Genomic DNA, 16515 nt, shown 5'->3' with positions numbered 1-16515 from the left:
GTAATGGTTTAAATACAAAGTATTAAATCCAGTATTCTGATGGCACTGATCTACTAACATAGACGAGTTGACGGTTTGGCATCATATTCAGCACTAAAGTGTGAGTAAAGACGAATAAAGCAACTTTTAATTCCGTGGTGATACTTTTTTTTAACGCCTTTTTCTTGGCTGGCCGGAGTTCCTGCTTGTAATTGCAAAGTATATTGCCAGGCTGAACACAACAAGAGACCCATTCTAAAGAAAGACCAAAAAAAAAAAAAAAGAGGGACGTTGTCATAAAGTTTTATGAATCATTATACAAAACAAATAAACTCTTGTATACACGTTATTCAGGGAGCCATTATTTCGTGACAGGAAATGGAGGGTTTTTTTTTTTGTAGAGCCTGTCATATCCTGTCAGACACAAACTTCAATGTCTCATTCAAATGTTAAGTTGTGGGCGTTGATTTTATGTCATGCGAAAGAAAAAAGAAAATTCTATAGCATAAAGAAGATCAATTTGACGTCTATGCAAGAATCCTATTATTCCCTGGCCCGGGCCCTTTAAGATGATGGAAAAAAAAAAGATGAGAAATCACCGTCCAGGTATGACATTACTCAAGCACTAAATCTCCCGTCATCCGCATATAAATGAGCGGCAGTGAAAAGGTAATCAAACTGGGAAAGCCCCATCAGTTTTTCCTGTCAGAGCAGCCTGTGTCTGTTGCAACTTGGACTTGACGGCTCATCAGGTTTCTAATGCTTTGAGTGTTGGTCATGGCTCATCTGTTTTTCTTTTTTTTTTGGGTGGATCAAGGCGGACTTCCGTGGATTAGCATCTGTCAGTCGTATTTCCAGAGACGGCTCCGGGGGCGTCGGAGCTCGGGATTCCTGCCAAAGATTCTGATAGCTACTTGTGACTGATGGTGGCACATCGCATCCTTGTCTTATCTGACAAAAAGTGAAGAGACAGATTCCTCAGCCGGAGACCGACCACGGAGAGGGAGGGAGAGAGGTCTTTGTACATGAGTGATTTTTTGGGGAGTTCTAACGGTTTCACTGACGAGAGACTTTTCAGAGGATCTCTCGGTCAGCTGTTGCATTTCAACAGCAGTGATTGATGGAGGTTGAAGGAGTTCAACACATGTTGTGATGGAACCTGTTGGGGGAAGATCACATCTGTGGTTTATCCATCCTGGATCGGAGATTAGTTTGGCTTTCAAGGTCTTTTTATTCATTGCCATTGAGAGAGTTAAAATTCCAAACAAGGTTATGTACATAGGTCGTCTCCCTATGACTGATGCATTGACTGAGTACTTTGGGGCAACTGTTTCCATTTACGTTTTGCATTGAAAAAAAAACATCTAGCTAACTCTAAATCCATTTGCCCAGCAAAAATATAAAAGGGAAAATATAATTCGGGATTAACTTTGAATTTCAAGATGACACAGGAAATCTGTCTATCAAAGTCAAGAACACCCTCTCAATTTACAAACACAAAATAGATGTTTTTTTATATTTTAATCAATAACTAGCACTAACAAATGTCTCCCAGAGGGAGTCTTGCTTAATTTATTTAAAGCAGAGATTCATATTGGAGGTCTGGATTTGCCGATTTTGGACTTGTGATCATGAGTTCTGTTGTTAATTTCTGAGATTTAATCTATTGAGGTTTTAAATTCCAAAACAGTAGTTTTAATTTAGAATATTATATTGCTCCGACTTGATAGGCCTGTATGACAAACAAAGATGTTCTGTCATTATTTATTAAACAAAAGACCCAAGTTCAGATCAAGAAAGAAAGAATGATAGTAAAGGTAACAATAAAATACAAAGTTTAATCACAAAATACAACAAAAATCCACAAGATAAAAGTAGTGCTCAAGAGTCCATTTTCTCAGTTCATAAACAAAGGTCAGTGAAGTCCAACAGAATTTTCAAGGGAAAGAGAAAGACAGTTCTGGGCGGTGTGCGAGATCCATTAGGGGAGAGAAGAAACAAAATTAGTAGGCAACTCACCGATGGAGAACAAAAAAACGCTGACTCAAAAGTTCGGACAACAAATGAGCAACGAGTACAGAGTTGGTAACCAGAAGGTCAGGCAGGTCCGGCAAGATTTACCGGGATATCAGAGGCAACCTGTTGACGCCGACTGTCGAGTGTGTCTGGGCTTTATCCCTGGTGCTTGATATCCTGATTGTCAGCAGCTGTGGATCTGGTGGAGCGTCGTGACATGTTCATTGGTTCAACAAGTCCGGTCCTGTCAAAGCTGGGGGTTAAATTAAAAGTTGTACGTACATAAATGTAATAAAAAACATATGGAATAATGCGGTCAAGTGAACTGATACCACATCTGGCAGAAAACTGATTCTGGAGTAAGCTTTACCAATATTCTGCTAGAGACCTTGGCTCCTACAGGTTTGTAAAATAGTATCTCCTTAAAAATACAGTGTCTTTGTTATAGCCAGGATGATGGTGGTAAAGTGAGAAAAAACAGATAAAAATCAAATTCAAGAAATTAAAAATTACATTAATTATTAAAAAAAACACTTTTCATTTCCAATATCAAAGTAATCACTTTGATATTAAATATGATTGAAAGAAATAAAAAATTGAAATTGTCCTGGTTCTTAAAATGTACCAAAAAAACGAGCAGTACAGCACTAGTACAGATTAATACAAGTGGAATTAAAGTTTTTGTTATTGATTTAATTACAAAAAAAGGAACAAGAAAGAAAGAAAGGGGGTAATGCAGGATTGTGCAGTGAAGAATTCCCAACTTTAATGAGGAATTTTTATCCTTTTAAACAGTTGGAATGGAAGGAGTGAGCTTAATAATCGTTGGTTATTTTCAAGCTGTGTTCCTCATGGAAAAAAAAAAGTCTCTGTGGCATGTTTGGATTTGTCCCATGTTTCCTGTGCGGAACCATTTAATGTCATCCAATCCAAATGCTGTTGTAATGTAAATAATTATCTGTCCTGCTGTGATGCGAGAAGTGGAACATACCATAAATAGAACCTGTCCATAGGCAACACTGTTAGGTTTCCCTTTTATCACTTGTCTCTGAATCACAGAAGAAAAGAAAGAGGACAGAGGGTTGGCTGCGGAAACAATGAAACAATAGAGTGGAACAAATCCAACAGGCACCCACTTTATCTTATTCCTTTCGCCTCTCTTGCCTTTTTTCCCATTTTTGCTATCTGTCTCCATCTTAATGAGCACCACAGCTTTCTATCGAGGAATTGCGGCAGCGTGATACATCACAGGGAGGACATGTGGAGGGGGACGGGGACAGTAGCAGGGGGACGGCGACGCTGGCAGAGCGATTATGAACGCTTACCGGGTCTGTCTGTCGGTGAAATCTCTTTAAAGTTTAACAATTTTTACATGTGTTTTGAAGCTCATTGTTGTCGTCCTGACCATGAGTGAGACTGTTTTGAATGGAGAACGTTGGCTTGATTAGAAATGGAAAGAGTGTGACCTATAATCTTTAATATATATTTCAAGTAGGACCTCTTAAAATCACAGCTTTGTTCAAAGTCCCATCAGGCCCAGGGGAAATTTGCTGCCTTGCATTAGATCACATGTGGCCTGGGATCTCCATGATAAACTGTATAATTCAACTAGTGAATGGAAAATCAACATTTTAAAAGTGAAGTAAAATTAGTATCAAACAAGCTTTTAATGAATAAATGAGTGAAATACGTAGTGTCCATGGTTATTCATAAATACTGAAAATGTTGTTTTTTGTGTCTGTCTATGAATTCTTTTCAATTTTGTCGTTTCCGAGGAATCCTTTAAAAAATAAGGCCCAAAGTGGCATAAAAATGTATGGAATCACATTTTTTAAAGTCTAAAAAAAGTGAACTTAGTTAGATTTTATAATTAGAATCCCTTATTAGTCCTGCGAGGGGAAATTCGGTAGTGCTTTTGACATCCGTCACACATACTGATGGGAGTAGGCTGCACACCTGCGCCAAGTCTACCATCAGGAGCAATCAGGGTAAAGTGTCTTGCTCAGGGACACAACGACACAAGCTTGTCTTGAACCTGCAACCTTTTGGACTGCAGGCAACCACTCTACCATCTGAGCTATGACACCCCTAATTATTATTATTATAATTATAATAATCTCAAAATATCTTGTGAGATATATTTATTTATTTTGAATAATAATTTACCAAAGTATACACAATCACAACAGTGGAACTAACAAAACAGTGAAGAAGTTGCATCCAGGACTCTTTCTGCAGATGCATGTCGGATTCCATGTAGCAACTTCAGAAAAAGATAGTTGCTTTGGGAAACATGTGGAGGGACGAGGCACAGTGTTTTTTTTATCTAAGACGGTTGGACGTTTGGACGAGTTGGTCTTAAGTTGTAAGAACCCATGTCCCGGTTCAGATTTGGTCCCCACATGTTATCACTTAAGCAAGCATGATCCTTTTCCCCAAAATGTTTGAACACCCCTGATAATAAAAGTACAACGGGCACAAAAAGTGCAGCAAACAAGCAAGTTAAACGGTATAAAAAGTTCTTCAAATCTTTGTCGCGTTGCAAAGAGGTCGACGATACAGTCTAAACCCAGGTTGAAGAACCCTGATAAGTTGTTATACCCAGGTGGGTCTTTTGACTTAAGGCGCTTTTCAACCACACAGTTCCAGCCCTACTTGAGAAAACTTGGCCCAAATCTACTCTGTTGTTTCAACCTCTACCAAATAGCGGTTGGCAGGAATGTCATAAGATAGCACCATGGAATTTGGAGACAATAATATACTAACAAGATACACAAAGAACACCATCCAGGGACAAGTGCCTTTGTATGGTGGATTTATTTATTTTGGTAGGAGTCAGTAAGTTGACTCTACTCTGACCAACAAGTGGCCAGTAGTCAGTCAACGTTACCTTTTTTGCGCGTGCTCGGCTCCCCCAGAACCAAAGCTGAGCGGGTACTTAAAATAGGATCTGCTTCGATGTACCGTGCTGGTGGAAACGCCTCCCAAACTGGGCCGAGTCAAGTAGAGTAGAGTAGGGCTAAGATGAACCAATGGAAAAGGGGGCATTTGGTGAACTGGAGAGCCAATGAGGTTTATTTTCCTTGTGTCCCATAAGAAGGGAGATGTCAAACTGAAGCCCCTGCTTGGGAACGTAGTAAAAAAGTGGATGTTGATTCCTTCACAGCCTTACTAGACCCTGATGGATTCAAACCAGCATCATATCCCTATGGGGGGAGTCAACGTTTGGCCTTTCTATGTGGAGTTTGTTCGTTCTCCCTGTGTTGCGTGGGTTTACTCCGGGAACTTCAGTTTCCTCCCACAGTCCAAAAACATAAAGATGTTGATTGGGAAAATTGGTGAAATTGTCCATAGCTATGAGTGGGTGTGTGAACGGTTGTGTGTCTTTGTGTGTCCTGCGTCAGACTGGCGTCCCGCTCAAGGTGTCCCCCGAATCTCGCCTGAAGAATTTGGGATAGGCTCCAGCCCCCACGTAACCCCCTATAAGGGAATAAGCGGCAGAAAATGAATAAATCAAATGAATATCATCGCACCATTGTGACAACAAGGAACCCAATAGCTATGGTGATATTTTGAATCTATTTATTTCGTAAACAGTTTGGTATACAAATATGAAAGTAGCTTTTCTTCATCTGTTTGGCTGGTTAATGAGAAGCAAACAAAGTGATGAGAGGTGACGACCAAGAGAAGGGAAAGCCTTAAAGCACACAACAGTGGAGTGTCAACTCAACTTGTGCGAGGCGATTACTGAGCCAAGACGAAAATGCATCATGCTGCATCTATATCTGCTCCCTAGGAATGCAGTAATGGTCCAGAAACTGCCAGGATGCAACCTCATTCCCATGCATATTATGAATAAAAAAAGAAAAAAGAAGAGGCACAGCAGGGGAGTCCCTCAGGCGATATAGAGAAGAGAAAAAAAAAAAGGTGTTGCATTTCTTGGGAGACGATTGGATCAGGTTATATATTACTCAGGACAAGATTGTGTTCTAAGCCAGAAATTGAGTTATGGTAAGAGAACATGTACCGAGAAGAAATTGTATTTTTTTTTGCGAAGACAAATAAAGTTGCCGATATCTTGCTGCATAAATTCAGCCTCGATTCAGGTTGAATGTGGGGGGGGTGGGGGGGCACAAATATCCCTCCAGATAAATGAATTATCTGCCAAGATTCTGGTCTTGTCAGGTCATTATGGCATAATGCAAAGGAAGTGCCCTTGGCTCAATGACACAATAGGGGACGATATGTCAGCAGTAATATGTTTCCTGGATCTGAACCCACCGGAATATACTTAAAAGAGTCATAAGTTTTTGCAGATATTGGCTTCCGACTTGACTTTAAGAACAAGAAGCACCTTTGAGTGAGTGTCAGCGGGCCGTAACACTTGAGAGGCAATTATGATTACAAATATGGAAATGTGCTAATTAAAGCCAAGCCAGTGGAGGATACTTTTCAGAGTATTCAAATTAACTAAATGGTTTACTGTAAAAGAGAGTGTGTGAGGAGGTGGCGTGACAGGTTTGTCAATTCTCTCAGCTGCCGCAGGGTCTATCTGCATGACAGAAGAAAATTGACTCGTTCTCTGGTACCCTCTCATCTGGCTGGAGGACTTTGTTTATTACTGGCTGCTCTCCAGGTTGTTGTTGTTGGTTTTTTTTATGTATCCCAGAAGGTTGCTGATGAATTGCTGACAGCGCGCCAAAACTACCAGAAAATATTACCCATTGGCCTGTCTTTCTTTGTCAGGAATTGTGTGGACTTTTGTGTTTTAGATGTTTCAGAGTAGATTCCATTACTGTTGAGTTGGCTGGGTTTTTTGGTTTTTTTTTTCCAAGGTTTCTTTATAATGAGGCTACTTTAATGTGTTAGGTCATTGTTTTTTTTTTTAAGAAGGCCACAATATTTAAAGGGCAGCCAACATAAAAACACAACTCTCCTGACTCCCATATTTTAAATGTTTAAGTCTTCCGTTTCAAGATGGAGAAAGTCCCTCATCATGACCATGTTTTGAAGTTATTACTTTATAAAGCTTTTCCCTTTTTAAAATCTCGGCGAACAAGAGGTTACGAAAGTTCATTATGATGTAATAATGGCTTCACTCCTCCTCCAGCCAGCTGTTATCAATCTCAGCTTTGTATATACAACGAGTCCAATGGAGGTGAAGATTTCCAGGATTCATGACTTGTGGTAACAAACAACGGCGTTTGACCAATCACCACAGAGCTGATGTGGTTATGGTTAACTCGATTTTACTCCAGAAGTGTTTTCAGTGGTCGGGGGCACATACTGATGATACAATAGAGTTGAACATCTATTTAAAAGCGGACATAAACAAATGAGTTGAAGAGTAACGCCTTACCAAGTGATTTTTTTTTTTGGATTTAGAACTTGAAAATAAAATTCCCATATTTCCAAGTATTTTGGATTTAAGCATCGACACTGCAGAAGTATAAGCATAACAATTATGCCAGTTTTTATTGAATTAGTAGATCAGAGCAAAAGATTAGAAAAGTAATTTTGTATAAATATACATTAGCATTGAATACTTAATATATTCAATGTAAATGTGTAGGTTTTATCACAGTTTTATATGACTACCCTGATATAAAGCAACCGTGTTATATATATATATATATATATATATATATTCCCTTAGAGTCGCTGGGAAAATCTGCGAAAAATTCTGACAGAACATCTTTTGTTATCAAAACTTTTGAGTAATCCAATATTTCAGTGTACCTGCACGAAAACAACTATTGAGGAAGTTGGTAAAATACACATTGAATTAGTGTACTCGGAGCCTTCAGCCTCTTTCAAAACCACTGCTATTTTCCCTTTTCAAAGAAGCTCTCTAAAGATTGTTTTTAACTCATTTATTCTCTTTCTGTGGTTTAACTTTTTGGCTTAACAAATCAAAACAGAAATTTGTATATCTATTGAAATCAGAACGCGGTAACAAATGACAGGTTCTTGTCCTTGTTGCTCGAGTAGTTTGGTTCTTCAACCAAAAGGTTTGATTTGTATTTTTTTGCAATGAAGTCATCAGTGAACTTCATGACGGAAGACATGGGTTGTATCTAGGCTTTCTGCTTTGCTGAATTATTTCGTAGGTTGGGATTGCACCGCTGCTTCTAACAGCTATTGGTTGTCTTTTTCTTGCTCGTTTTCAAAACACCCTTTGTTCAAGATGTGAATAATTAATATTCTTCCGTGGCTTAGTTTGTAATCTTGTGTTGCCGATTTAAATGTTTATATGAGAGCTTTTATTCTCCAGCTGCCACCTTCTCTGTCGGACCACGTGAGCTAATTACAGACAATTAACATGTGTTAATAAAAAAGAAAAAAAAAAGCTGAAAATCAGCTGCAACGTCAGTGTTGGAAATGTTAAGCACTGATTGGAAGAGCGGCATATCAGCGAGGCACATTCACCGGGCATTCCTGAAAAGCCCAATACAATTTCCTGTGACTCACTGAGAGAGAATTTTAAATAAGTGTCTGGCTTTGACACTGGCTTTTGAATGGGCAATACATCAGCAAAAGTAAATCAGGAGCTAATCCTTCTCGCTGTTTGAGTTGGCTGGCTGCTCTGGAAACATTAAACACAAGTGAGCACATATATATTAACAAAGAAGCTTCTCCTGCAGCATGAACTTTAATTTATGGAATTCTCTTGCGACTGTTTGATCTTTTCCGAACTTCCTAATGAGCTACTTTTGTTTATCCTTCATTAATACGTTTTTTGGCACGTAATCAAATTCTGTTTTAACCTTAAATAGATTTTCACTGTTTACAATATTGTAATCCAGTGGTCAAGCTCAACCGATGTGTTTTATTTTGGAAAAAAAGACCAGATTGTTTCGAATGAACTCATATACGAAAGTGACACGTCTATTTCGGACAAGTTTACTCAAAAATAAGCTAGTAGTGAAAACTAGTGATGGGCTAATGAAGCTTTATGAAGCAGTGTCATGTTGTTTAGAGGTCAGTAGGTGGCGCCATCAGTTTAAAAATGATGTGATATTTTATTAGAACAGTTGTTTAAAACAAAGGAAAATAGTGCAGAGACCTCGATCTAGTGGACTCTGAGAATAATGACACTGCTTCATGAAGCTCGTGAAAATCAGTAAAATATGAACACGAGTCATGTTAAGATTTTTTATGATCTCAATGTTAGTTCTTTGCAGGTTGTGCCATTTTGTTGTCCTATGTTTTTATCTGCATTCAAAAAAAGGGTTAGTTGACCCCTGCTCCAATCCACTTCCAAAATATTTAACTAAGACAATTATCAATTCTTTATGCAAGTTCCAAATGGAGCTTGGTTTGTCAGCAGCAGGGATTATAAGCCATAAAAACGAATGACAGAACTTTCCAGATGACTGCCATAATCTAATGGCTATTAAAGGTGAGTCAGTGACTTCACAACTCTTTGAGTAACGCCTTCGAACCAACACTTTGGTGATAACATAAACTCTGTGGTGGAGTTAATGGAGCCAGATGATTCTGTTTTATATTGATAATGTGACATTTCATTGCCTCTGTACTGTCTTCGACCCACTCATGTAAAGAATTGATAATTGTCTTAGTTAAATATTTTGGAAGTGGATTGGAGCAGGGGTCAACTAACCCTTTTTTTGCACCCCAGACCAGTTAAATGATGGACCGACATGCAGATAAAAAAATAGGACAACAAAATGGCACAACCTGCAAAGAACAAACGTTAAGATCATAAAAATACATCTCAACATGACTCCTGTTCAACAGTCAAATGAGATCAGTTGGGCAGCGGATGTTCTTGCACAATAGAGTATAAACCGAGCTGGCAGTTTAGTGTTGTCACTAAGGAAACTTCTACAGGATCTACACGATCAGACACAATATCTATTTTTTTTCTTTTTTGTTTCTGTTTAATCCAGTAAAGCTATAACCCCTTCGACAACAAAAATTTGAGTGGAAAACATCTTGTTTTTAGCCAATATAATCATCATGAACTACACTCTCTTTAGAGTTCTGATTGTTTACCCGTACAACAAGAGACTGTTGAGAATGTTCTGACGTAGATAGGTCATAACCAAGAACAACACACTTGATGCTTAACTATGAAAGACACCCAGACGTGGTCGACAATGTAGCAGAGGTGACAGTTGGTTACCCTCTGTGATCTCATGTGGACCCTCAATTAAAAAAAAGGTTATTTTAGAAACTTAGATGACTATCAGATACATTTTAATTTCCTCAGTTTTCTCCCATAATTTGCAAGCGGTTAAATGACCTTTCACCAATTTACGTATGCAGGGACCGTTTGTAAATCAATGAAAAGTTATTTAATATAAACTTCTTGAAACTTTTTTCATTAAGAAATTTAGGTTTTCCTAATATACCCAGCAAAGGACTGACTGTCTGTACAGGGTTTCACATTTTCTCTAACACTGAAGCTAGTGAAGGTCTGATGTAGCTTATGAAGCAGTGTAATTGTTTTCAAAGTCCACTAGATGGCGGTCTCTGCACTACTTTTCTCTGTTTCTAACGAAACATCACATCATTTTTAAACTGATGGCGCCACCTACTCACCTCTAAACAACATGACACTGTTTCATGAAGCTTGAATAGACCAAAAGCTACCAGCAGGAAAGACAACATAAGGAAAAAACATGTGTTTAATTCCAAGTATTTAACCTCAAGTTATGTTATGTGCTCTACAAGACTGTAGGCTCAACATTGAAGTCAAATAATGAAGATTGTTGTTTATTTGTGACCTATAAAGATGGGTATAAAGAAGGTAAACTATGTAAAATACATACAATAGTTAATGGTTTAGCCATCAACAATTATTAGCATTGGTGGTATTCTTGGTATTTCCTTTCTGTTAATCTGTGATATACAAGTTATTTTGGTTTCAGTCCGGTACATATAAATTCAACCTTTTTGTCTCATTATCTTTCTCAACACATTTCAAATATGATTTATTCAGCCTCCCACGTATGGTATTAACTCTCTTCTGAAAACTTTCATACAACATCTTAAAGCTTTAATTACCTCGATCAGTCACAGCTTCTGGACCGTATGAATGCAGAAACTATTTCATGGAACATATCTCGCTGCTTCACTGAAGTGCTCGGCTGAGTGCCCCCTCCATATACTGTAGCAGCCTTCATGATGACTTCTGTAGTCCAGTCATGCTTCTCAGCAAGTAGTTGCAGGCCTGACCCGGCACGTCTCCATTCAGAGGCCCCGCAAATAAAAATGCATGTAATCATCAAAAGCACGGGGGCAGGTACCCAGAGCTTCACCTTCGGGGGCCGTGATCAGAAATGGGAGCCGAGACGCGAGACAAGCTAAGTGCCGCCTTTTTCCCACTCGTGTTAAAAGATGCAGAAACATATTATCTATCCCTGACAAAACTGCTGACCTGTGTAAGTGCTTGTATACCTTCGAACAAAAGAAAAGCAAAAAAATTCTGCAATTACACCACGAGGAGTGCGTGGTCACACGGGGGGAGAACAAAGGCCGAGCCAGCAGATGTGGAGGAAAGACTATCATACATTTCAGAGAAGGCAAATGTAATTTTCAGCTCGAGTAAGCCAACTTCTGAATCATGCCAGTTTAAATAAAGAACAATATTCAAGCACATGGATTTGAAACTGAGTGAAGTGTATACAGTTTTAACCTCTTATGAACCATATCAAGACCACCTCCTGATCTTAGGGTTTCTCTGTCTGGCACTGGTCTAGGTTGAGATTATATTCACATGTTTATATCTTTCAATATTAACAAGTGAGTATAGTACACATTTTATTTGTGTGTGACCTTATATTTATCCACATTAAATAAAATAAAAAATCTCATATTTTGCTATATAATGCATGTATAGATTAATAAAAAATATTTTGTGGTCCAGTATAATTCTGCATTTACAGCATTTGACAAAATACACATATATTTAATTAAATAGAATGTGATACAATGATCACAATAGCAACAGAATGAATAATTAAAATATATTTTTAACTGTATTTTGGGAGATTTCTTTACCATCAAAGTGTTAAACAAACAATTATCTGTTCACCTGCAAACAAAACTACACTCAACCTGTTAGAAGTTGAGTATAATTGGACTGAATGAAGTATATTTTACATCATGAAATTGATTCAATGTTTACGTTAAGTGATGTGTTGATGAGGCTTCATGAAACAGTTGATGATTGTTGATTTATAATCTCTGATCTACTAATTCAATGAAACCTGGCATTAGTTTCAAATGGAGAGTGACATCTAGTGGCCTTTCAAAATGAAGACACTGTACCATTGTACCTTTAATCTCTGACCATCTTAGTCATATGGCAAATGTCAAAGAAGACTTTATTATGCTGTAGCTAGCGTAAGGACATCGTTTTTTACTAATCGTTTGAATCAACATTTTAAAAAAAAAAGGCCATTTGCAGAGTCACGTCGTGGCACTCACATCCCCACTCTTGTCATTTCCTGAAAACATGTTGTCTAGACAGACTACAATAGAAGAAGCTCAAGAGTCTGTGAGTGTGATGTCTATCCATGGGTCGTCTGAGATATAGCGACACGTTAATATCTGACCAAGGGTAAGAATCTAAAAAGTAAATAATAATAAGATAAGATCTTAACCTTGAAAGGGTTGCTGAAACCACTTAAGAGATGTTTTACAGATGCCAACTCTGGGGCTTAGTAAGTTTAGAATCAAAGTTTCAACTAAAAGCTCCTCGAAGCACAATTGTCTCACAGGATGAAAGAATCGAGGCACAATGGTCGAGACCTTATTTGGTGCATACGTGTCATATTTCCTCTCGGTTGATGCCGTTAGTGACTCACATGGTGTTGGCAGAAGTCTCATCTCCTCCGGGATGTATTTTAAAGAAAGAAAATCACAAAGCACCGATGGAGATTAACTCATCTTTGGTCCATATGTCTCCAGGTCTGATTACTTTTTTTTAAGCATCTGGCGACGTGGTGTGATGGTCAGTGGAGGTAAACCTGTGGTTGTTAAGTGGCTCTTCTGTGGTCTGACCATCTCCATTCACTTCACTAATCCACTCGTCTCAAGCGAGTCTCAAGCGTGTCCCTGTTGGATTGTTGGTGTTTTTGAATGTGAATCGGTGGACGTTAACATTTTATGGGGATTAGGCCAGCTTAGCTGCATGGCTAATGCAATGATGAGGGATTTCTGCTCAGGATGATAAGTGGATGTTCACCAGTTAGTCAGCAACCGACTAAAGACTTTAAGCTACAATGGCAACATTTTTGACAAGAAACTACCAACAGTCCCACTTCGTGGCCCAGAATCTAACATTTTTGGGAATGCTATTGTTAAAACTGCTAGCAACTTGCTAAGTCAAGTTTAAAATACGATTCACTTTTCATTACTGTAGCTTTTATCTATCACGTGTTATCGTCTACTTAACCACCAAGAAGAGCAAATACATTTTAATCATACTCGTGGAAATGTGTCTTCTTTGGACCTTGGCTCCTGCAAGGGTTTGAGTGATCACTCAAAAAAACAGTGTCTTTGCATTAGCCAATGTTATATAGGGTGGGACTACTTTGCATCATGCTTTTATTTAAGAAAGATTTTGTGTATAGCATGACAGGCATCATTCGTTTAATAACATTTGCTTTAAACATTTTTTATCATTAGTGTTTATTCTCTGTGGAACTTTGTCCTAATTCATAAGTTGTGAGTTTTCGCAAGAATCTGGCGATACGATACGTATCACGATACAGGGGCATCAATACTTTATATAGTGAGACTGTAGTAACAAGGATATCTTTGTAGTATTGTCATATAATCAAATATATATACATATATATTTCCAAGCTTCATTTTTAACCTAGTTTCCCCTTCAACATATATCGTAAAAGTAACCTCCCTTTACATATAAAGAACTGCAACTTCCTACCAATTATCGTTTGAATTATTCATGTAATGTTTGTCATAAAAAAAAACTATTAAGCTGTAGCACTACTCTTGAGAATAAATATTTAAATTTCCCTTGGTCATGATAAGTTTAGTGAATATAGAGTTTTATTCCGACAAATAATCCCAATTCCCTCTCACTTTATGTACTGTATGTATGTTTTTAACTGTTCTTATTTTAGGTACTTTTTTGTTTTCTTGTACAGCACAACTGCTGTTGTTTTAAAGTACTTTATACTTTATATACATATTGTTTTTATATATATATATATATATATATATTTATATATATATATATATATATATATATGTATATAGTTTAATCCGTTTTTTGGGGGTTAAATATATACTCACTATTTTCACTTCCTACTATATATATATATAAATAACCCAAATAAAAAGAAAAACAAAAGGTTATGTTGAAGCAAAAGTGAGAACAGAAGCATCAAAGGTATGTTTAATATGGAATTCATCTTTTAGTCGCATTGAAAATTGAACTTGTGAAAATACTGCACAAATGGTCATTAATCAACTTTTTTTTAATTCAAAATGCGTTATTTGCACGTTATAGTTTAACTTGTTTCTCTTCATTTAAATAAAACAACTAGAAGACAAAAAGTCGGACAACACAAGCAGCTTAAAAAGGCATTTAAACCCAAATATGTATGAAAATGTTATACATAGTATCATTATTTAGTTTATTTGAAGTATTCTGAAAAGTAAAATAATCACAAGGAAATAATAAATATAAAATATGTCAAGCTAGCTGAATTTATTCTAATATAATGTAATGATAATAGTTATAAATGATCATGGTTACTTATTACAGGTCAACCCCTGCTTCTTGTTCGTGCTGTTGCAGTTCCATCTCTCTTATCTTATTTGTAAGAGAGGAGGAAATATGAGAGAATTATGAAGCGTGTAACTGGCAGCAGCTTTGTCTCTCCTCTGTTAAATACATGACCTTTAAGAGAATGACCTGCCCAAGGAGCCGTCGCGAGATAAATGAAAGATCCAGTACGTTCTTAATACGGTTATAGAAAATGAATCCGGCGATGTCAGATAGTATCGTCTCCCGCTGCATTGATGAGAGATGGTAAGCCGACGTCTCTCTCTTGAATCATAAACGGCAGCCACATGACCTTTTGTTGGTGGTAGCTGCCAGTCTCTCTGAATGCTACTCATTTCGTAACACTGGCAATTTTGGCTTTAGACCAATCAAATTGGTTAATTACAAGCACTGGTATTTGGCACAGATATATTTTCATAATCACAGCATGAATAACATTTGCCCATTAGCCAGCTGCTTCATCACCGAGATAGCTCGAGAGGGACTCGCACGAACAACACGCACACCAACGGTGAGAGGGGACTGGGATTATGTGGAGAAAAAAAAAGAAACTCATCACTACTTACTAATCGCGACCAAGGGAAGTTTTAAATAATTTCTCAAGTGTAGAGCTTCAGTAATAGGTGTTAATGGCAAACAATACTTGAATAATTCATGAGAAATTTGTTAGGTTGTTGCAGTTCTTTATCTCGAAGGGGGAAAGTTATTTTTAAGAGCTAAGTTGACGGGGAAATGTGGGTGCTCTACTGTAAAAAATGAAGCTCGGAAAGTTTAGTATCGAAATTTATATATGTATATATATATATATATATATATATATATATGCTATTTATATGCATTAGCATAATTACATTTCATTAAATTGCTCAAAGATATCACCAATAGTTCAGAGTATTTGAGAATGTAAGGCTCATAAAGCAGGATGAGTTTTAATTCCGTCAGTATTCAATCTAATCCAACCAACAATTTTAAAACCACAAACCAGTTTAATGTCAACTTCTACTTTCACAGACTGGTCAAAATGGTGTGGCATATAAACCGAGCAAACAAATTACCTAGAGGGCATCTAAAAAAAAACTAAAAAAAACTGTAATTTCAATCAGTGTCCATGGGCGGATTTCTATCCATCAAAATGTCTACATGTAAAGTTCTTGTTTAAATAATTTTTTACTAGTTTAGAGTTTGGTATTTTTTGGGTAACCTTAACCAAAAAAATCGTCTTGACGTGTAAATAATCGCATGTTAATCTTGAGTCAGAAAAGTCTGGTATTTACAAAAAAAAACACCTTTCAGTAGTGATGGTCTGATGAAGAGTCCACTAGATGGTGGTCTCTGAACTATTATCCTTTGTTTTGAATAACTGTTTTAATAAAACATCCTATCATTTTTTAACTGATGGCGCCACCTACTGACCTTTGAACAACAAAACACTGCTTCATGAAGCTTCATCAGCCCGTTACTACCGTAATAATTCAATACAACAGAGTTTAAAAACATCTTTTATATTAAATGTTTCAAATGTTACTGACACATTTCTGAGTATTATATAATAGAGTGTTTCTTGTTTCTTGCCACACCAGTTAAACTTTGCAAATATGTTTGCAGTAAATGTGTAAAATAGTCAAATGTTTATATTTATCATATTATTTTGGCGAAAAAGTTCTACTATAGAGAAATGTTATAAGGTAGAAGTATCAATTTGCATTTGTGTTTTCTTCCTTTCAAACAAT

The 16515-nt window shown here is 37.2% G+C and overlaps 2 protein-coding genes across 2 annotated transcripts in view; one reads left to right on the top strand and one right to left on the bottom strand.

Moving 5' to 3' along the window:
- LOC148083378 (cystine/glutamate transporter) overlaps positions 1-16515 on the bottom strand; it is a 216213-nt gene that overhangs the window by 48459 nt on the left and 151239 nt on the right. The window lies entirely within an intron of this gene.
- Positions 1-16515, top strand: part of chrm2a (cholinergic receptor, muscarinic 2a) — a 93915-nt gene that overhangs the window by 68756 nt on the left and 8644 nt on the right. The window lies entirely within an intron of this gene.

Source organism: Callionymus lyra, chromosome 3 (genome assembly GCF_982586985.1).
Source record: "Callionymus lyra chromosome 3, fCalLyr1.hap1.1, whole genome shotgun sequence".
NCBI classification, from domain to species: Eukaryota; Metazoa; Chordata; class Actinopteri; order Syngnathiformes; family Callionymidae; genus Callionymus; species Callionymus lyra.
The sequence above is the reverse complement of the archived record's forward strand: the minus strand, read 5'-3'. Positions and strand labels throughout refer to the sequence as shown.